This window comes from Colossoma macropomum, unplaced genomic scaffold, assembly GCF_904425465.1.
Source record: "Colossoma macropomum unplaced genomic scaffold, Colossoma_macropomum, whole genome shotgun sequence".
In the NCBI taxonomy this organism is placed as follows: Eukaryota; Metazoa; Chordata; class Actinopteri; order Characiformes; family Serrasalmidae; genus Colossoma; species Colossoma macropomum.
In genome coordinates this window covers 2,838,966-2,861,256 of record NW_023494789.1, presented here as the reverse complement: position 1 = coordinate 2,861,256, position 22,291 = coordinate 2,838,966, and positions in this window count along the sequence as shown.

The window sequence follows — 22,291 nt, the reverse complement described above, 5'->3', positions numbered from 1 at the left end:
AAAAGTACTAGTTGTTCATTTTTTTGTAAGATATTTCTGAGAAGATTAGAGATGAGATAATCCACTTGCATAAGGAGGGGAGAGTCAAAGGAGTATGTGGAAAAACTGGAGATCAAAATGATTAAGAGACAGAGAGAAAAAAAGGGGCTCCTAACCTGGTAGACCACCAAAGCTGTCACCATCAGATAAACAGTACGTAAAGGTTTCATCTTGGAGAGAGAGGAGAAACGTGGAGTAAGGTTTTTGGACTGAAAAGTCCAAATGTGTAATTGGGATGTCTTGAATTGTAAGAAGTAGAAAATGCATCCAACTTCTAAGACTGACTGAACTTAAACAATAAAAAGCATAGAAAAATTTAAAAATACTCCTGCAGATTTCTTTGAAGAACTGAAAGATAATAAAGACAAAGGGTGGCCATACTAAATGCTGGATATTTCAATGTTATATTTAGTTGTTCAGGCCTGTGTTATTATCTAGTAAATATATGTTTTCTGTTTTTTTTTCTTGATGGTAAAAATTAATCTTACTTATACTCTATATTTATAATGTCTGTTTGACTGGACATTAAATAAATGAAGCGGTGTCTCTGTGTTTTGCATAGTACTATATATCAGCAACAAGTTCTCAGCGTACTCATTTCTTCTTCGGTGACGTTGGAAAGGCATTTCAAGTGACTCCTCCTTAGGCTGCTTGAGAAATGTGAGGCTGCATTAAATTAAAAGGGGGGCTACTTTCTAAAAGTGCCTAAAATAGAAAAAGCTTTGATTTCTTTAACTGTTTTTGTCTCTGTGTAAGTCAGTAAGTGTTTTCACTGGTTTGTTATCTTCATCAAATCTCTATTCTAAACTATGAATAATGAAAAAACCTTTTTGTGAGGAGGTGTGTCCAAAATTCTTAGGGGTAATGTAGTTACTGAATAATTTATAGTAGCTACATAATAAGAAGTCTTAAAATTAATAATGGAATGACAACCTTAGAGTTTTAGTTATTAATTAAATAATAAATTAATGAATTACTAGAATAACCTCTGAGGTTGTAACACCAAGCAACTTCATTTCTGCTTTTGTTTCAGTGTAATCTTAAGTCATATTGTCATGAAGTAAGGTTAATAGCTGAATTAATGTGCCTGCAGTTTAAGGGGTTTTAAACCTGTAGTACTCATACACTCTTCCATCATTCTCTCTCTTTCACAGACGTGCACACACTTGTCTAATTCTCGATCGCAGAGACTCACACGTCTTATATTCCTTCCAGAAAACATAGTTATTGTTATTGCCTCTCCTAGATTTTTCCAAGCGCTGTCTTCCCTTTTATCTCCATCTCTTCGCTAAAATCTTCTCTTTGTGCTGTGAACCAGAGAGATGAAGATAACGTTGGTTCGGATGAAGCATAGTTGGGCCTCTGTTTGTTGTTGGAGTGTCGGATCCATGTGATCTGGGGAATGTGTGGAGGAGTGACTCTGCAAGGTTTGCGCACCCTCCAGTTCACTACAATTATCCCCTAGTAATTATTTTCACAGACCTAAATCCTTGTTGCCCTGAATTTGTGACTCTGCTTACATAAATTGTGCGTAACAATGTTCGGTTTAATCCATTAAATCATATAGGTAGGTTTTAATCTCATATTCTGCTCTAGTAATGAAATAATATAGAAATATGTTTTGCTCCAAAGTACTGTTTATTACATTAAAAAGACAAAATGTTGTCGGTGCCGGTTCTGCTACGCATTTTCCCCTCACTGACCTTAAATAGAACCCAGACAGGCTTGGGCATGCATGCAAAGGTTTATGTGTTCTATAATGTTTGGCCCAAAATGCACATTTTCTAGATTGGCAGTTCAGTTCAAAGCTTTCCAGCGTGCAGAACCAGCGCACATATGAAATAACTGCTATCAGAAGCTGTTTTGTAATTCTTTGGAAAGGAAACGACAGGGACACAGTCTCAAAGTGTTACACAAGCCTTACATAATGGAATATGGTATCACAAATCAGCCTCTGAGAGCTGTTACTGCAAATATTAACTATCTGGAGTCATACACTGTCTTATATTTAATCAGAAACACCTGCCGACCATGTAGCAGCACTTTGTGGGTTTACAATTAACAGCTGTAGCCAGTCTGATGCTTTTTTATCAGATGGACTACAGTCTGTAATTGTAGAACTACAAAGGGCATCTATATGGTAAGTGGAGCTGATAAAATGGACAGTGACACAACTCACAACTCAGATCGAAAATAGTACATAAAATTAGATATTATTCATTTTCTGACATGATATCTTGATCTGTTGTCCATGCTCTGATAAGCTGCAGTAAGTTGTTTACATAAATTCTGCATATGCTAAATAATGCTGAAAAGTGCTGAATCGCCGAAATCATATGTTTAAACATGTTAATTGGCTTTACTGCTGAAATTTATTCAAGGTACGGTCTGCTGATTTGCGTGTCTACACAGCCCTGAAAACATTAGATCTGAGGATGCGTTCACATTACCAGGTTGAAGTGGCACAAATCAGATTTTCTGCCCTAATGTGACTCAGACCTGTTGTTGTCAGAGCTGTGTGGACACAAATCTGATCTTTTCAAATCTGACCTGAGCCACTTTCATATGTGGTCCTAGATTGGATACATATCCGATTCGTGGCCATGTGACCTTAATGTGACGCTCAGATCGGAATTCACGTCCCGATGGAAAAGCAGCTCAGCTCATCTTTTTCTCCTTCGTCTCGCTCTAATAATGAAGCTGAGAGCTGATCAGAGTTAATTATCTTCTCAGCGAAGCTCGTTCTGCTCGTTAGTTTGGCTATGTTTACATTACAAGCCTCGTTGCTCAAATCTGATTTTTTGCTCAAATCCAATCTCTCTGACGCGATGGTTCACACTCGTTTAGGTAAGTGATTCAAATCTGTCATTAATGTGACGAACTGGCGTCCTGAAATGACCCTCACGCTCACATCCTACTCAGTAACGTCACGTGAATGAATCACGAGCATCATCAGCACAAACTAACGAGCAGAACGAGCTTCGCTGAGAAGATAATTAACTCTGATCAGCTCTCAGCTTCATTATTAGAGTGAGACGAAGGAGGAAAAGGTGAGATGAGCTGCTTTTCCACCGTTTACAGGCTTTAACTTCTGTTCGGCGCTGCTGCCATGGTAACGCTGAATGATGGCGCATGCGCAGTGGAGAAAAGCACATGAATTCTGATCTGAGCGTCACATTAAGGTCGCATGGCCACGAATTGGATATGCATCCGATCCAGGACCACATATGAAAGTGGCTCAGGTCGGATCTGAAAAGATCAGATTTGTGTCCACACAGCTCTGAAAACATCAGATCTGAGTCACATTAGGGCAAAAAATCAGATTTGTGCCACTTCAGCCTGGTAATGTGAACGTAGCCTAAGAAACTCCACTATTCCTTGTGGCACTATATGTTGTGTAGTATATGTGCAAAATTCAGTCTTTGGATTGCAGGTCAGAATGTTTTGTAAATAAAACTGAAAACTTAGCTTAATTAACTTTTCAAATCAATGTGCTCAAAAGTGGCACAATTGTCTACACTGTAGTCTTGGCAAGAGAAATCATCTTAAATCTAGTCGTCATACCTAATATTTCTCATTTTGTGATTGTTGTAATTAGATTATTTAAAGGGCCTATATCCTGTATCCTAGATTGGTTTCTAAAGTTTGTGTGGGTTTAGGTACCGAAAGAGCCATAATTCATTTTACATCACCCCTTAGAATTAAACAGGCTGTATTTGTTAGTGTGTCATTAGGGCTAATGTATATAAATGATCTCTGTTCTGATGGACAGCTGAAACAATCCTTATACTTTCAGTGTATATTTCAGCTTTTCATGACATCACAGAAACATTGATTCCTAAATGAACCGTTTTGGAGTTTAGTTGCAGTAAATGGACTGTATGGACATCGACTGAAACTTTGATTTAAAACTTGAACAGTGTTTACATACTACATTCTCTTTTATATGAAAAAAACAAGATCAATTTGCTTTTTCATTACATGGGCCCTTTAACTTATTTCTAGACATGTTTACATGTTTTAAGTAATTTTATTGTGAAATTATCTCAAAATATTAGCAGATAATTTTGCTTCTTTTAAGAAATACACTTGAAAGAAGCAAAATTATCTGCCAATTTTGTGAGTTGATTTCACATCATAAAATGACTGAAATAATAAAATACACACACACACACATATTTCCTAAGCCGCTTATCCTTCTGGGTCGCAGGGGGAGCTGGAGCCTATCCCAGCGGTCATTGGGTGGAAGGCAGGATACACCCTGGACAGGTCGCCAGTCCATCGCAGGACAATATTTATAATTATTATTAACTAATAATAATAAAACAATTGCAGATATCTGCTATTGTGAACATGTATATATATTTCTGAACAGGTTATTTAACATCAACGCATACAGTATGTCTGCTTTGTAATTTCATGGAGCCCTTCGTTAATGGGGCCCTTCGATCATGGGGCCCTTTGATCATGGGGCCCTTCGATCATGGGGGCGTATGCAACTACCTACCTTTGCTTTATGCAAAGACCGTCCCTGGATTTAATATATAGGAAAGCTGCTAGACCTGTCAAACAAGCCAACTAGCTTTGCTAAAGTAACAACATTAGTTTTTTTAAGGTGGGGCTAAAGCTTGAACTTTTAAGCTGGCAATGTCTTACCTTGTCACAGGTACTCTGCTGAGTTCCCCTCACTTATAAACATTGTTGTTATTATCGTTCATTAAAAAAGTCAAGTCTTGCTCAGTCTGCTGCAGTAAACCCATATGGAAGAAAATGTACATATATTTACTCATATTAAAAACAAATGTACAATAAATGTGATCAACATTTTCAAAGATTTTCAAATGTATGTGCCAAATAAAAATAAATATATAAATAATATATTAGTAAGGTAACCTAAATCTGTGATTGCTTTCAAATGAATGAATGTTGGTCTTGTAGGCACATAATATTCATCAGAATTCCCCACCTTTTGATATAAATTCTGCAGTCCTAATACTGGGTACTTGTGTAAGCTTTACTCTTACCAATCGCAACACTGATGTTTGTCCTTTGTCTAGCCAGAAAACAAGCTGACAAAACCAACTAGCAAGAGAAAGCTAGCCTAAGTACACAGAGTCTTCTAGATAATTCCATCACCACCTGGGAATGCAAATGATTTGGTTGGATTTCAAAAATCTTCATCAGCAGGCTCTTACGCTCAGCGCTGAACAGTCCCGATTCTCCACAGCTGTGTATGTTTCTGCTTGAGTGGCAAGGTGAAAGCCTTGCACTGGAATGTCAATAAAGTGGCTCATTAGAATATTAGGGCCTTACTGAGAAATTCTCAGGTAAGTTTGAGCAACTTCAGCTGGTTTTTGAGCAGTGTTCAATCATACGCCCAGCTTCTGTTCTGTTCTTTATTCAGACTTCGCTGGATGTTTAATATAACGCTTATAATATCTTAGTATCACACAAATAATTTAATATTTTACATTTAATTCTCTGGGATTTTAAAGCTTTGTTCAACAACAGCCACTGGTGTTAACCACCACGGTTACACATGGCTTAAAGGCAGGCAGTTCAGACGTATCTGTACTCCACCCCTGAGCTGACATTACACATCATGAGCGGGTGAGGTACACAGTATGCTCTGACACTCCTTCAACCAGTCTGGCTGCAAATTTCGTGCAAACATTTGATTGTTTACTGACTTTTCTGCACTGCTCACTACTGTTCTGTTTCTCACGATTCAAGCAATCCCAAAAATATACAGAGATGAAGTCTTTTTTTAATTTGCAAATTCCTTGTGTAAAAGATACATGGCCTGCTGTTAGTGTGTGCGTTTGTATATGTGTGTGTGTGTATGTGTGTGTGAGGGTGGACAACATGGACAGGCTGCTGACTGGCTACAGCTGCTAAAGGAGAACCCTACGCTGGACACTTGTGATATTTTAAACATCTGGTATTTTTACATACATTGTTATGGCTGTATTGATTTAATAAACAATAATGTGGAGGTTCCACCAGACCACTGAGTAACAACAACATCAACACCACACAAGGGTTTTTCACTTATTTACTTTTGACTTTGCACTTTATCTTTCAAGCAGATTAGATAATCTCCTCAGAAATATCTCCTGAAAACTGTACTTTTTCACTTAATGACCGTACAAAGTCTTGTAATCACAGGGTGATCTCTAACAGCGCTGTATATACACCGAGTGGATCAGACACAGCAGTCCTGCTGGAGTTTTTAAACACCTCAGTGTCACTGCTGGACTGAGAATAGTCCACCAACCAAAAACATCCAGCCAACAGCGTCCTGTGGGCAGCGTCCTGTGACCACTGATGAAGGATGACCAACACAAACTGTGCAGCAGCAGATGAGCTATCGTCTCTGACTTTACATCTACGAGGTGGACCTAAAAAGTATGCGTGTCTCATAGAGTGGACAGTAAGTGGACAGTCAGTGTCACTGCAGTGCTGAGAATGATCCAAACGCCCAAACACTACTTGCTCTGTGGTTTCCATAAATGGAAAAATACTGCAAATCTGACACATATTTTACGGGAGGGCAAACAAGTGATGTCACAGATTGAGTCTGAGAACGGCAACTCAGTGTCTATCAGTGGAATATACTACCATAGCAGGACTTCATAGTTTTGAACCTATTTGGTAGCTTTAAACAAATATTGTAGTGTTTTCTGTATGTATGCAAGTGTGTAAAGTTGGGGTGCCACACTGGTGCAGTGGAGAGCACCAGCATTACAGCTAATTCTCCAGCCCTTAGTGGGAGTAGGTTTGTTGATTCAAAGCTAGAACTGGTTTAAGACTTTGAGTGGGTGTTCGAAGCATAAGCACCACAGCAGTTTAGCAAGACTTTCACAGAAACATAGTCAATACACATCTAGACCACGGAATGAGTGCCTGTGAGGAGGAATGAGCCAATCAACAAGTGCGGGGTGTTAAGTAAGAGAGTCATCCAGGTGAATGACTCAAGACTTAAACTTGCACACGTTTCAAAGGCTTGTTTGCACGTCCAATCTTGCCCTGTGCACGCCCATTTCCCTTCATAATGAGCTCTGCTTTTGCATTAACTTGCAAAGAGGGTCTGAAGTGACTTGCTGAGTGTGCCACAACAATAAGAAACAAATATTTGATTCCAAAATGCTGAATGGGTATTTCCCTTATGTTGCATAACCAGAGAATATACAGCTTATACAGTAACCCTTAAACCCTTAGACTGTAAGGATCCATACATATGTCCATGCTTCAATTCCTTCACTTTTATAACTCACAAATTACTTTCTTAGTAGCTGCTGAATGTGTTTCATTTTTAAATTAAAGCAATAAGCTGTGAAAAACTGTGTGTTACAATGATTTTAAGACATATGCGAGATATTGTAGGGCAAGTCACAAAGTGGAGTACAACCTCCTCAAACTAAATACCACTAAATAAGTCCATTTATTGTTAGAACTTGAAATATACAACTTATTTTCCTTCATTTTTCAGGATAGACTGATAGCTGAATAAGTGCAAGGCTTATTAGAGTTCTTGCTAGTCCTGCGCTGTTATAAAGGTTCTGTTCAGGTACATTTTTCATTCATCAAGATACAAATGTTCCCTCAAAGCTACAACAGTGGTTTTAAGGTCTGATCGTGAACCTTAAATAAGTTTTTCCAGGTGAAAAGTTCGTATTTGTACCTTTTCATAACCGAATGTTTTAAAACAGAACAGTAAAATAAAGTCCTGGAGACGAGACGGGGTGTGTGGAGTCAGTACAGCTTAGAACATATCATTTCAGTGGATTATGGTTCAGTTATGTTCCCTGACTAAAGGTACTGAGATGGACCCTTTAGGGGGCCACCCCAGTGACAAGAGGGGCACTGAGACTGGGACAGTTTAGTACCTTTTTTTCTGAGAGTGTGTTAATATTATATGACTGTAAAGCAGCCGTGAGAATGAGACACACAGTGTATAAATAAGACATAGTATTTTTTTGAAATAGTGCATATGAGTGCATATGAGCATTTCTGCCTGGCTTTCAGGATTCAGTGGATCAGAGCCAGCAGCTGCACCTTTGCAGGCAGGAGCTTCAGCATGTGTCTGCAACCCTGCAGGAAATGTGTGATCACTGTGAGAATCTCACTCTACCACTGCAGAAGAGCATCCAAGTGGGCAAAGTAAAGGTATGACCAGCACAGCCATATGAGCCAAAAACATCAGTCACATCAACCATCTCCAGAGTGATAATGGTAATCTCCTTTAACAAAGTCTAAAATTGGCCCTTGTGGGATTAGGCAGATGGTTTGCTGTGGGATTAGGCAGCTACTTTGCTGTCACTTATGCAATCTAGGGAAATTTGATAGGAGGATTTTGGAGAAGTCATCAGGGAGTCATTGTGGATTCAGACCCGCATCCATAAATAGCTCTGCTATTTAGACAAGATTCACATGTATCCAGTATGAATATGCAGATTCAGTTGTTTGTTGTCCCTAATCCCTTAAGCACTACTCCATACATTTAATATTCACACAGATACACATACAGATTCTCTGTACAGTTAAAATGCTACGTAGACCGATCAGGCACAACATTATGACCACCTCCTTGTTTCTACGCTCATTGGTCATTTTATCAGCTCCACTTACTATATAGGTGCACTTTGTAGTTCTACAGTTACAGACTGTAGTCCATCTGTTTCTTTGCATACTTTGTTAGCCCCCTTTTACCCTGTTCTTCAGTGGTCAGGACCCCCATGGACCCTCACAGAGCAGGTACTATTTGGATGGTGGATCATTCTCAGCACTGCAGTAACGCTGACATTGTGGTGGTGTGTTAGTGTGTGTTGCACTGGTCTGAGTGGATCAGACACAGCAGTGCTGCAGGAGTTTTCAAACATTGTGTCCACTCACTGTCCACTCTATTAGACACTCCTACCTTCTCAGTCCACCTCATCTGCTGCTGCACAGTTTGTGTTGGTCATCCTCTAGTCCTTCATCAGTGGTCAATGTTGGCTGGATATTTTTGGTTGGTGGACTATTCTCAGTCCAGCAGCGACACTGAGGTGTTTAAAAACTCCAGCAGCACTGCTGTGTCTGATCCACTCAGACCAGCACAACACACACTAACACACCACCACCACATCAGTGTTACTGCAGTGCTGAGAATGATCCACCACTCAAATAGTACCTGCTCTGTGAGGGTCCATGGTGGTCCTGACCACTGAAGAACAGGGTAAAAGGGGGCTAACAAAGTATCAGAGAAACAGATGGACTACAGTCTGTAACTGTAGAACTACAAAGTGCACCTATATAGTAAGTGGAGCTGATAAAATGGACAATGAGTGTAGAAACAAGGAGGTGGTCATAATGTTATGCCTGATCAGTGTATATACAGTGCTGTTAGAGATCACCCTGTGATTACAAGACTTTGTACGGTCATTAAGTGAAAAAGTACAGTTTTCAGGAGATATTTCTGAGGAGATTATCTAATCTGCTTGAAAGAGGAAAGTCAAAAGTAAATAAGTGAAAACACTTGTGTGGTGTTGATGTGTTTGTTACTCAGTGGTCTGATGGACCCACTGCATTACTGTTTTTGCAGTAATCAATACAGCCATAACAATTAATGTAAAAATACCAGAAGTTAAAAATATCACAAGTGTCCAGCGTAGGGTTCTCCTTTAGCAGCTGTAGCCAGTCAGCAGCCTGTCCATGTTGTCAATTGAAAATGGGTCCCACAGACCCCAACACCACATAACCGTTAAAGAAAATCAAGCTCTACTCATGTTTTTGTCCATCTTTTACACAAGGAATTTGCAAATTAAAAAAAGACTTCATCTCTGTGTATTTTTGGGATTGCTTGAATCGTGAGAAACAGAACAGTAGTGAGCAGTGCAGAAAAGTCAGCAAACAATCAAATGTTTGCACGAAATTTGCAGCCAGACTGGTTGAAGGAGTGTCAGAGCATACTGTGTACCTCACCCGCTCATGATGTGTAATGTCAGCTCAGGGGTGGAGTACAGATACGTCTGAACTGCCTGCCTTTAAGCCATGTGTAACCGTGGTGGTTAACACCAGTGGCTGTTGTTGAACAAAGCTTTAAAATCCCAGAGAATTTAATGTAAAATATTAAATTATTTGTGTGATACTAAGATATTACAAGCGTTATATTAAACATCCAGCAAAGTCTGAATAAAGAACAGAACAGAAGCTGGGCGTATGATTGAACACTGCTCAAAAACCAGCTGAAGTTGCTCAAACTTACCTGAGAATTTCTCAGTAAGGCCCTAATATTCTAATGAGCCACTTTATTGACATTCCAGTGCAAGGCTTTCACCTTGCCACTCAAGCAGAAACATACACAGCTGTGGAGAATCGGGACTGTTCACCAAATCATTTGCATTCCCAGGTGGTGATGGAATTATCTAGAAGACTCTGTGTACTTAGGCTAGCTTTCTCTTGCTAGTTGGTTTTGCTAGCTTGTTTTCTGGCTAGACAAAGGACAAACATCAGTGTTGCGATTGGTGAGAGTAAAGCTTACACAAGTACCCAGTATTAGGACTGCAGAATTTATATCAAAAGGTAGGAAATTCTGATGCATATTATGTGCCTACAAGACCAACATTCATTCATTTAAAAGCAATCACAGATTTAGGTTACCCAGGGCTAAAGTGTTGTAAGAGTGGTTGCTAAACCTGATTTTTCACTCTCTGTGTTGTAGGAGAGTGAAGTTAGGCATGTAGAGGCGGCGATGGAGAAGCCACAGAAGGGAACAGCCCAGGAGTCGTCCAGACTGCAGAACATTGTTTCCACACTCACTCAGGAACTTCACACAGTAAGGAAACAGCACTAGGCAGAGGTACTGAGGCCTGCACATGCTCCTGTGTATGTGTGACTCTGCAGGTCAGGCTTGCTCCTGGCACACTGCCCATGTAGGTCGAATTTGTGCAGTCTTTTTCTATTGGTTGATGCACACACTTTATGTCAGCAATTGGCAAGGGCTACCTGCAGATCCTATGATAAAATTTTGGGATTCAGAGGCTTTTTTTAAGATCGTATGGTCTGCTCTCAGGTTAAATTTGCCAGGGTGGCATGTCCTGGACAAGTTGGCAGCAAAAGTGCAAACCAGACCAGATATATGATATATAAGTTCAAATGCTATTCAAATACAGTGCTGTTAAAGAGCACCCTTTAATTACAAGACATTGCACGGTCATTAGGTTCAGTTTTTAAGTACATTAGGTAAAATGACATTTTTCAGAAGATATTTCTGAGGAGATCAGATAATCTACTTGACAGAGAAAGAGGAAAGTCAAAAGTACATAAGTGAAAAAAACATGAGTTTCCAAAACTGGAGTTCAAAAAATATTCAAATGTACAGGCAACATGGGACTCTTAACCCTTGTATGGTGTTGATGTGTGTGTTACCACCACACTATTGTTTTTTAAATCAATACAGCCATAACAATTTATGTCAAAATACCAGATGTTTAAAATATCACAAGTGTCCAGCGTAGGGTTCTCCTTTAGCAGCTGTAGCCAGTCAGCAGCCTGTCCATGTTGTCCACCTGTCACGCCTCAGGCGGACTCAGACTACATTTCCCACAATGCATTAGAAGATAATGTGACAGAGCAACTTCCCTCGGAAGCGGAGTCCAGAACGGACTCAAAAAACGGATGTTTTTTGACCATGCCTTTGTCGAACGAGAATAAAGCCCTGTTTACATTTTTCATCCGCGAGCGTCTGAATTCTGTTGCATCGTCACACCACCCTCACACACACACACACACACACACACACACATATACAAACACACACACACACACACACACACACACACACTAAGAGCAGGCCATGTAGGAGGAGAACAGAGTGAAGGACACAGCACCTCCACACTTTTACTCCCCGCAGGTTCACCCAACACCACATGTGTAATATAAATGTGTGGGGGGTGAACAGTGTATATGATATATGAGTATATAAGGTTATTATTTGCAGGGTTCGGATAGCTACTGAAAAATTTGTAGCTAGCTACTTTGCGGCTACTTTCCCAAAATTTGTAGCTAGCTACAATTTAGCTACATACAGTGCACTACTTTTTAGCTACTTTCAAAGCGCGATTGTCAGAATGTTTGCCTCCACTTGACACACCAAACAAGCCCAACTGAAAGTGTGAACAAAACACTGCATTTAATCATGAGCCAGAAAGAAACCTACAGTTGAAAAGCTGCAAATATACAAAAAGATCACCAAAAAGTGAGTTTAAGTGTAACCAACAATCAAACTTACACAACCAAAGGCGTGATATCCAACAGAACATTAGATTAAGTAAAGGCAAAGTCAATCATTCCAGGTTTTTCCTAACAAAAATCAACAAAAACAACTTTATATATTGTGCAAAACATTGTCAGCTGTTGAAATGAAACTGCTCCAATTTAAACATTTCAGTAAGATCTGTACAGACATGACATTCAGAGTCCTTTGTTAAACTTTAGCAACACTTTAGCTTCAAAACTCTCATCAGTGACTCTGGCCCTAAAGATGCTGCTCCTGCACCACTGAGAGATTTATAGACCAGTAATAGTATCTTAAAGTCTATTCTGTAACAGACTGGTAGCCAGTGTAAGGATTTAAGAATGGGGGGATGAGTGTTTCCTTCTTTTACTCCTCTGGCAGCTGCATTCTGAATCAGCTGAACCTGTTTGATGGTCTTTTTTGGGAGTCCAGTTAGGCGACCATTACAGTGATCAACCCAGCTAGAAATAAAGGCGTGGATGAGTTTCTCCAGGTGACAATAAAAAAAAGTCTCTAGTTTGTTCAGTTCAGCAGTCAGCTGTGAAGCTTGCATTGAGCAATGACAGGTTCAGAATTTGATGTTGTCCTGTTGCCACACTCTTCTTCAGACTCTGACCAAACAGACTGCAGATCAAATATTTATCTTATAGAAGTTGTCTAGTGTATCCATTTTCTTTTCTGTGTGTGAGAAAGTAGAAACAGTTAGCTACAAAGATTCTTAGCAAATGGTGCTCAACGATACTGTTGTGGTGAAAAACATTTGTCCCTCAAACAGTTCTTGTTGTGCTCAGTGGTGGACTGTAATGAAGTAAATGTATTTCGTTACTGTACTTAAGTAGTTTTTTCGCGTATCTGTACTTTACTGAAGTTTTTCCATTTTCGCGACTTTTTACTTTCACTCCACTACATTTCAAAGTCAAATATCTCACTTTTTACTCCACTACATTATGAGAAATCTGTCATTCCTTTTGGTTTATGTGTGCATAAAAACGCAACATGTCAAAATGAAAAGTGTGAAGTAAGAACACCAATCAGGGCACAGCGGTCACTTAGTTTTGAGCTTGTTTTGACCTGTTGGTCATACCGACCCAGTGCAGCAGTGTAAAATTTTGGGAGTGTCTATTCAACATAAATGATGAACTTACCTAACTTTGTGTAAATAGACCACAATATAGAAATATGTACACATATGCAGTTGTGACTGACGTGTCTTTTTTCTGAATTTATACAAACACTATTTCATTTTATAGTAAATTTGTTTTGGCTAGTTTATGTTTATGAACAGAGACCTACAGATGCAGTTTAGTAAAGGAAAACTCATTTGTGAGTTTAAAGCAAGTTTTTATTAAATTTAAACTTGTTTAAATTTGAATAATTTTTATTTAAACTAAGTTGCAAAGAAATCTTAAACTGAAACTTTGCTTGTTTGTATAAAGTGATTTCAGAGCCACTCAGTTCTACCTGATGGAAACTGTTTGCCTTCAGTGTTTTGTGCTTATGATAATTTTAATAGACATCAGTGTCACTAATTAATGACCTTCTATTAAAAGACTGGTTTACCAAGAGAGACACTGGAGTATTTTCACCTAAAATGAGTTAATGAAGCGAGTCTTGTTACAAAAATGATAATAGGACATCAGAGCCATAATTAATCTTTTAGTACATTCAATTTCGATACTTAAGTACATTTGAAGGCAAATACTATATTTAGTACTTTTACTCAAGTGGAGGTCTAAAGGGAGGAACTTCTACTTTTACTGGAGTAAAATTTTACCTTGGGTATCTCTACTTTAACTCAAGTACATGGTTTGTGTACTTCGTCCACCACTGGTTGTTTTCATAACTAACTGTTGTATAATGTTTATAATAAGCTGAAACCAAAGTTCTGCCACTGTGGATAGAATCTACTATCCACTATCTTCTTTCTACTATCTACTATCTTCTTTCCATAGGAGTCAGAGGTCTCTCATCTGAACAAGAGGTTGTCCAGCATAGAGAGATCCAAAGAGTTCAGACCTTAGGTGTATTTGCCCCAAATCCTGTTGACAGAACCCAGACGGAACTTGTGGCTCGGTGCCTGGGCAGCACAAGTCAGATGACCCGCTCCCATTCCAGTCTGGCAACATGAGAGACAGCACACAAACTCTGCTGACCTTAGACAACTAAGCCAGCCCCCAGTCCAGCCTCCTACTTAAGGTCCACACTCATCGAAGCTAAAGCTACAAGCTACAAGCTTGTCAAGGGTCATCAGATAGTGTAGGTATTTTTTACAACATTTAATTGACTTAATTGATTTTATTTTGTAATCATTTATATTTTTTGTTCATCATATATGACAACTTTATGTTTTCAGGTCTGGACAATACACACATAACTTCTCAGGAAAGCAGGAAGTGTTTACTCCGTTAGTTATTTCAGATACTATCACAACAGGGATGAGTATGTATTTACAAGTAAAACACATTAAATCATACATTTCCTCAGGCAACATGTTTAATTCTGTATGTACTGTCTACTAATATATTATACAGCCTGTAAATCTCAGACATAATGCATCTCACAGTTATGAAACCTTTAAATGATAACTTTCCTGCTGTTTTGACAATGCTTTTCTGAAATCAGTGGCGACTGGGTTTGTAACTGCATTCCTTTATAGACCACTTACAGAAAAGTGGTAGTTGGACCCCTGAGAACATTACAGTTCTCACATTTCCCATTCAGACTCCCAGAGGAGCTATGCCGCAGAATCCATCAGTCACTCTGGTGAGTCTTTTCCCATACATGTTTGTGTGCACAGTGTTGGTTTGCATAGTTACAAGGCAAAGATTCTTGGCCGATGCTTTGATTCTTTGACTTGGAATGAAGTGAGAACAGCATGTTACATCGCATTTATACTCTACGTTGACTAAAGTAATGCAGTGAATTATTTGATTCATATGTGTATGTCATACACATGAAAAAAAACAGGGTTACTCAAAAATATTAATCAGATTTCAAGGCGCCATATTTTTACAACTGTGAGTCATCTAGGAACCAATCACAATCCAATTGAAAGAGGGGTCAATCGAGTTTCTGACTGTCAGTGGAAGATGGCTCCCTTCAGTCTGAGAGGAGATGAGACCCCTGAGCAGAAAGCGTTCTGCGTTCTCCACTTCAATAAGAGTGAATCCGTCATAACTGTGCAGTGTCATTTTCATGGGCAGTGAAGCTCCAACAGCTCAAAGCGTTCGTCGTTGGTTCCACAACACTGGATGATCTCCGAAATCGCACTGAAAGAGCCGTGAGTGCAGCGACACCCGACATGCTCAATCCAGTATGGGATGAATTTGACTATGGTGTTGATGTTGTCTGTACAGCTGGAGGAGGTTCATACTGAGACCTTGTAAAATTACATAACAAACTTTATACTCATTTAAACCATTTACAGTTTACTGCATTGATCTGTGATTATTTACAAGAGAAATCAATCGTTTTGAAATCAGATGTATCTTTTTGAATCACCCTGTATATCGCTGCTGTCGGAAGAAAACCTTGTATCTCCATTTTTGTCGTTTTTCAGTTTTTGACATAATGTGAAAATACCTGATACCCTTTACATTGTATGTAAATTTCATGATGAACGGACTAAAAGAAACGGCCCAAAATGACTTAGAAAAAATCTGGTTCCATTGACTTACATTAAAAGTAAAGTATGTTTTTTCCTTCTCCTGTAAAGTTACCGTTTGGGAGGTACGAGGTTTTTTTCCGACAACAGTGATATATTTCATCAATACAAATATTGCTACTATAGCACACATCCATCATCCATTCATCCATCCATCCATCCATCCATCAATCTCATCCATTCCTCATTCATGAGGAAATGATGCACACGTTTGAATTTTTTAAACTCAAGCATCATTATTTTCCGAGATTGACTGAATGAAAGTTATATTCATTATTTCATCAGAACAGCCTTCCGCTGACCTCGCTATGAAAGTGAAATGAAGCAGTTCATCCCGAATGAGACGTGGCATACACCCTGCTCTCCTGGCATAACGGCCGCTGGTATTAATGTGGCTCTGCCGTACGAGCTGAAAAGTCATGAACAGGAAATTAGAGTGGAAGAGCATCTGCAGGCCATTCCGTCCTAATGCTGCTTCCAGATCCTCTACAGAGCCCACATGGTCAGAGCATGTGGCACAGGTCACTGCCACACCTAATGAAATCCATAATAATTATTGTAGTAAGCATTATATTAATATTATACTATATGCAATGTCATATCAGTAGCAAGTACTGTGCAAAAGTCAGTGAAAAGGCCGCACTTCATATATTTAATTTTCTGCGTCAACAAGATATGCAAAAAGCATATATTTACACAAAAAATTACACAGAAGCCTTAACAACTAAATATAGTAGCAAACCTTATCAGCCCTGTGATGGACCGGCGACCTGTCCAGGGTGTTTCCTGCCTTCTGCCCAATGACTATTGGGATTGGCTGACCCAAAAGGATTAGTGGCTTAGATAATGTGTGTCTGTGTATAATATCAAACCTTTAGAATTTAATATGTCCAACTTTTGCCTTTATTACAGTTTCCATTTTTTTCAGGAGACTTTCTTTGAGTTTTTTAAAGAAACCTGCAGGGAATATTTTTCCACTCTACCAGAGTTCAGTCTTAGAAGTTGGTTGCATTTTCTGCTTGCGATGATCCAAGAAATCCCAAACATAGTCAGTGCATAGAATCGAATTGGGGTCTTTGAGGTCTCAGTGAGTTGCAGAAATAAGATATTGTAAACAAAGAAGAGAAATTGTGTGAAACTACGGAAAACGAAGAAGTTCAAGAAATGTTAACGTTACATGGCTGTTTGTTATTGATTGTGTCGATTATAAATACCTCTGGTCCAGCTTGGCTGGCGTCTGTCATGATGGCATTAGTTGAAATGACCGGCTGTGCCACGGCGGCTCCAGCTGATGACGTGAAACGTCCATGACAGGCCTTTCCAACTTGGCCACACCTCTCTTCTCTTCCTACTCCCCCCAAATCAAAAAGAGGTCAAAACTGACGGGCTAACACAAAGGAGCAACGCAAAAAGGAAAAGTACTAAGGAAAAAAAATAGGAGCGTAAAACGCAAAACAAAAAGAAAAAATAGTGTCGCAAAAGATTTAACCTAAAAAAATGTTGCAAAAGAAAAAAGGGAGCATAATTTCTCTTCTTTGTTTGCAATATCTATTTATTCATATTGTTATTTTTGCAACTTACTGAGACCACATTTTTGCAAAAGTTATATGTTCTCAACTCTATTAAAGACCCCAATTTGACTCCATATCAGTGGTGTTAAGGGCTGGACTCTGGAGTGGACAGTCCATTGTTCTGAAAATACCAGCAGCTTCTTTGTTTGATATTCAGTTTTTTTCTTTTTTTGTCTATTTCCTTCTTTCAGTAACAGCTTTGTGACAGCTACACATCTTTGGGTCATCGCTGAGTTGTGTTTGTATGGATTTTTTTAGATCTGAAGCAAGAGTGGAGCTTGATTTACTCCTTCAAAGATGAAAGCTTTAAGTACTGTTTATCTGATAGTGACAGTTTTGGTGGGGAGCCACGTCTCGCCCAGTTGTTTCATTGCACTCCAGTCTGGAAAATCCTGTTCTTTCACTTATAATCCTTTGGCTTCCCTCTTCCTTATGCAAGTAGTTTATCTTATATCTAATATCCTCAGAAATATCTCCTGAATCTACGTGATTCAAATGTGTACATAATTTCCACACGAATGAAATATTATATTACATCAACATGGTTTTGTCCTTCAGTTTTATTTACTTTTGGCAGTAATTCACTTTTTAGCCTGTGTCTTCCAGGCTAAAGACCACTCAGCTTGTTATCAGTGCACAGTTCAAAAGCCAGTATTCATGATGGTATAGGGGGCATTAGTGCACATGGCATGGGTGACCTACACATCTGTAAAGGCACCATTAATGCTGAACGATATATACATGTTTGGCAACATATGCTGCCATCCAGATGACGTCTTTTTCAGGGAAGGCCTTGTTTATTTCAGCAAGATGATGTCAAACCACATTCTGCATGTATTACAGCAGCATTGCTCCGTATTAAAAGAGTCTGGGCACTAAACTGACCTGACTGCAGTCCAGACCTGTCACCACTGAAAACATTTGGTGCATTATGAAATGAAAAATACAACAAAAGAGTCCCTGAACTGATGAGCAGCTGAAATCCTGTATCAAACAAGAACAGGCAAACATTTCTCTTTCAAAACTACAGCAGCGTCTCCTCAGTTCCCAAACACTTACAGAGTGTTGGTAAAGAAGAGGTGATGAAACACAGTGGTAAACAGGCCCCCGTCCCAACTTTTGGAACGTGCTGTTGGCATCAAATTCAAAATGGGCCTATATCTTTCAAAAAACAATAAAATTTCTCAGTTTCAACAAGTTTCAGTTTTGATTTGTTGTCTTTGTACTATTTTCAATGAAATATATGGTTTAAATGATTTGCACATCATTGAATTTTGGTTTTATTTACATTCTGCACAGCATCCAAACTTTTTTGGAAATGGTGTTGTAAATCAACACAGTTTTGTCTTTCAGTTTTACTTACTTTTGGCAGTAATTTTGATGATGCAGTATTTTTCATTCATGTGGAAATCATGTCAATGTGTGAATCAAATAAATTCATTCACTTTTCTTGCATTCACTTTTTAAAAGTACACAGAGCACCTTTTATTCCAATACAAAGTGCTTTACAAAGAAGGAGCAAATACAAAGCATATGAAAACAAAAGAAAATAGTAAAAGAAAAAAACAATAATGCACCTTCAGCAAAGACTAAGCCTGGTGTTTGGATCAGGGTCACTGTTGAGTTCCTACATGGTGAGGACATGGGTGAGAACAGTGGGTCCGAATAGCAGCATGTGTGTGTGTGCTTTCTGGACTGTATGAGTGATTGGTATGTGCTAGTAAGCAGTTGGAATGGAGCTGGGTTTTGGCCAGAAAGCCAGAGTAAATTTCCATTGCTCCAAGGAGTAATCTAGAGGACAAACTACGTCCGTGCAGGTTCACATCTCCTCTCTTGCACAGGCTCATGTCAAACCACGCATGAAATCGCTTCTTCAGGCCAGTTTGCAATGAGATAGCTACATCAGTCGGCTGTTACACCTGCCAAGAGCCTATTCAGCAATATATTAGCCAGGATTCGACAGAAATACTCAGATATTCAGACATTCTGCCGATTCTGGAAGTAATTAAAAAATGTATAAAGTTTATAAAGCCTACGGTGTTGAGCCAGTGAGGGTTCAACATGGCACACTTTGCTCTCACTCCGAAGACAATAGCACTGTGTGTGTGAGTTTTACAGCTTGTGGCTGGCAGAGCTGGCCTTTGTATTTATGCATGTATGCATAGCAGTGTTTGTGGAGGGCTTGTCTGCTTTAGTACTCATGAAATCATATTGATCTTACGGTGGGATTTGTGTGTGTGTGTGTGTGTGTGTGTGTATATGTACTAAAATTGTCCTACCATTGTAGGAAAACCAGAGAAGATCACAGCTGTAGTGCAGGAGCTACAAAACAGTCCTGACACTGTAAAGTGATTTTTTTACAAAAGCTCCATGTTTCCTTTTTAAAGATGAAAGGAAAAAGCCATTTCTTTGATTTACTGAGGTTAAGGTTAATGGGTAACACAGTACTGCAGGGCAGTGTTCATAAGGCTACATTATGCTTACATAAGCCCCTTACCCTAAACCCTAAACCCTAACTACGTAAACATTAAGTAATACTTATTCTAATAGACATCATTTGTCATGTTTGATGACAGGTTGACACAAAGGCCTGTCACAATTATTACATAATTGTCTCGTCGCAACTATTTGAGATGATCACAATTACTTGCAGTCACTTGATTTCACCAGTCATGTTATGCTATGCTGGATTATTGTGTTGAGGTAAATAAATGTATTTAAAAGATGTTGTACATGCATTCATAGAAACATCATGGGGCTAATGAAAACAAAAAAGTTTTACAGCACAAGTAATGTTTGTTTATCTGATATGTAGCTAATATTAAAGATTCAGCATGTACACTAATCAAATGAGTGTTTTACTTTCTCACGTTTTCTCTCCCATGAAAAAGCTTTGCATGACTACACATAATGCTGTGGAACTGTAGGCATTTGTGTGAGTATGTGTAACGGCACACAACAGTGTAGTGTATCATTTAGCTACTTAGTAAATATAGAAAGCAAGATGGCTAATAAGCTAATTTGACCACTTTCTGGCTTGTATTTTAACAGCTGCATACAGTGAACAAGAAAAGACAGTTAAATTGTTAATTGAAATTATATGACAGTTGTCAACTAAAATGTCGTGATTTTAAGAGCCACTGATATGACATTAGGTTGTCATAACACCTTGTGAAATTACACGGATGTTGTTGCTCAGTGTACGTGACAGTGACATAATGCTGATAATACATTTTCTTTCTGAATGACGTAGCTTGCCAAGTCAGGCTGGTTGCACAAAAGTTGGCATTTACACTAGGCTTCAAAGTCAGTTGTTATTACAAGCTATGTAATTTCAAGCAAAAAATATTATAACATAACGCAATGTTGGAAAAAAAAATGACCTCACCTGATGGAGGTAACAGAAGCTTTTATGATAGACAACACTTATTTGAATAAGCCTATGTAAATGCTTATGTAGGTTTATGTCAGTTTTTATGTTGCCTTATGAATACTGCCCTGATATGTTGCTTATAGATACTTATATGTGAGTAAGTTGTACTCAAAATAAGTCACTACTGAAACTTTCGATAGTTTCAGTACTGTTATGATTGTTTTGGTAGTGTCAAAATGCAATGATAAGTCATTTATTTTAACAAAATAAATGTAATTAAGGTATAGGTAACTAAGGGGAAAAGGATTTTGATCTAAAGTCTGAAATTTTGAATTATGGCTAAACCAATTCAGTAGAATGATCCTTATAAATAATGCATATGACACATGTAATTATCACACAAACACACATACACATATATATGTATAATGTATAATTTTCAGTACATATTATTACTACATATTGGTACTTTCAGATATATAATGATCCCGTGTCCTTACACTGTATAAAAACACATATTTTTGTGTGTGTATATGTGTGTGTGTGTGTGTTTGTGTGTGTGTGTGTGTGTGTGTGTGTGTGTGTGTGTGTGTGTGTGTGTTTGCATGGGTCTGAGTGTGTGGCGTAGCTCCCTCTAAGCTAGTGAGTGAGTGTGTGTAGTTGGGAGGGTTAGGGTATGACTCTGAATGTGTGAGTGTGTTAGTGAGTGAGGCGGAGAGACAATAGCTGAAAGTGCTGAGCTTGCTGTGCGGGGTTTAGGCTCTAGCCCTCTCCTCAGACTACGGGCCATTACTCAGTCATTGATGCAGTCAATACAGATGGATCATCCCTCTGCCAAGCTGCCACGTGGAGGCCACAAAGTGCCAAAACACCCAAATCTCATGGTCCCAGCACAATAACAATGGGAACACACCCTCCAGTGGAATGGAATCACGGCTTTGCCTTATGTAATAACCACACAGCATAAAAATACACATCACTCCATATTTCACTTAGATTTGTGTCACACTTATTACACGGTTAACTGCTTAAACTCTAGGGATTTGTTTAATGTGTCCAATCCAACCTTCACTTCCCCCCTCTAATCTCTCTGTCTCTGTATAACTGGATCATTTTATAGTAGTTACTGAATCATTTGTTGTGGTGGATATCATGCCTTAAGATTATGACTGAATTATAAGCCACTTACTCTGATCTAATGGCTCAAATCTGTTGAGACTGTGGCCCTAATTTGTCTTAATTCTTTCTCTTATAGGGAAGACTTTAACTTTAGCCTGTAGTCAAACACATTTTGTGTGAAATGCCTGTATGGGTGCCTGAAACAATGGTGCAATGTTTTCATTTATACAGGGAAATATATTTTCGTG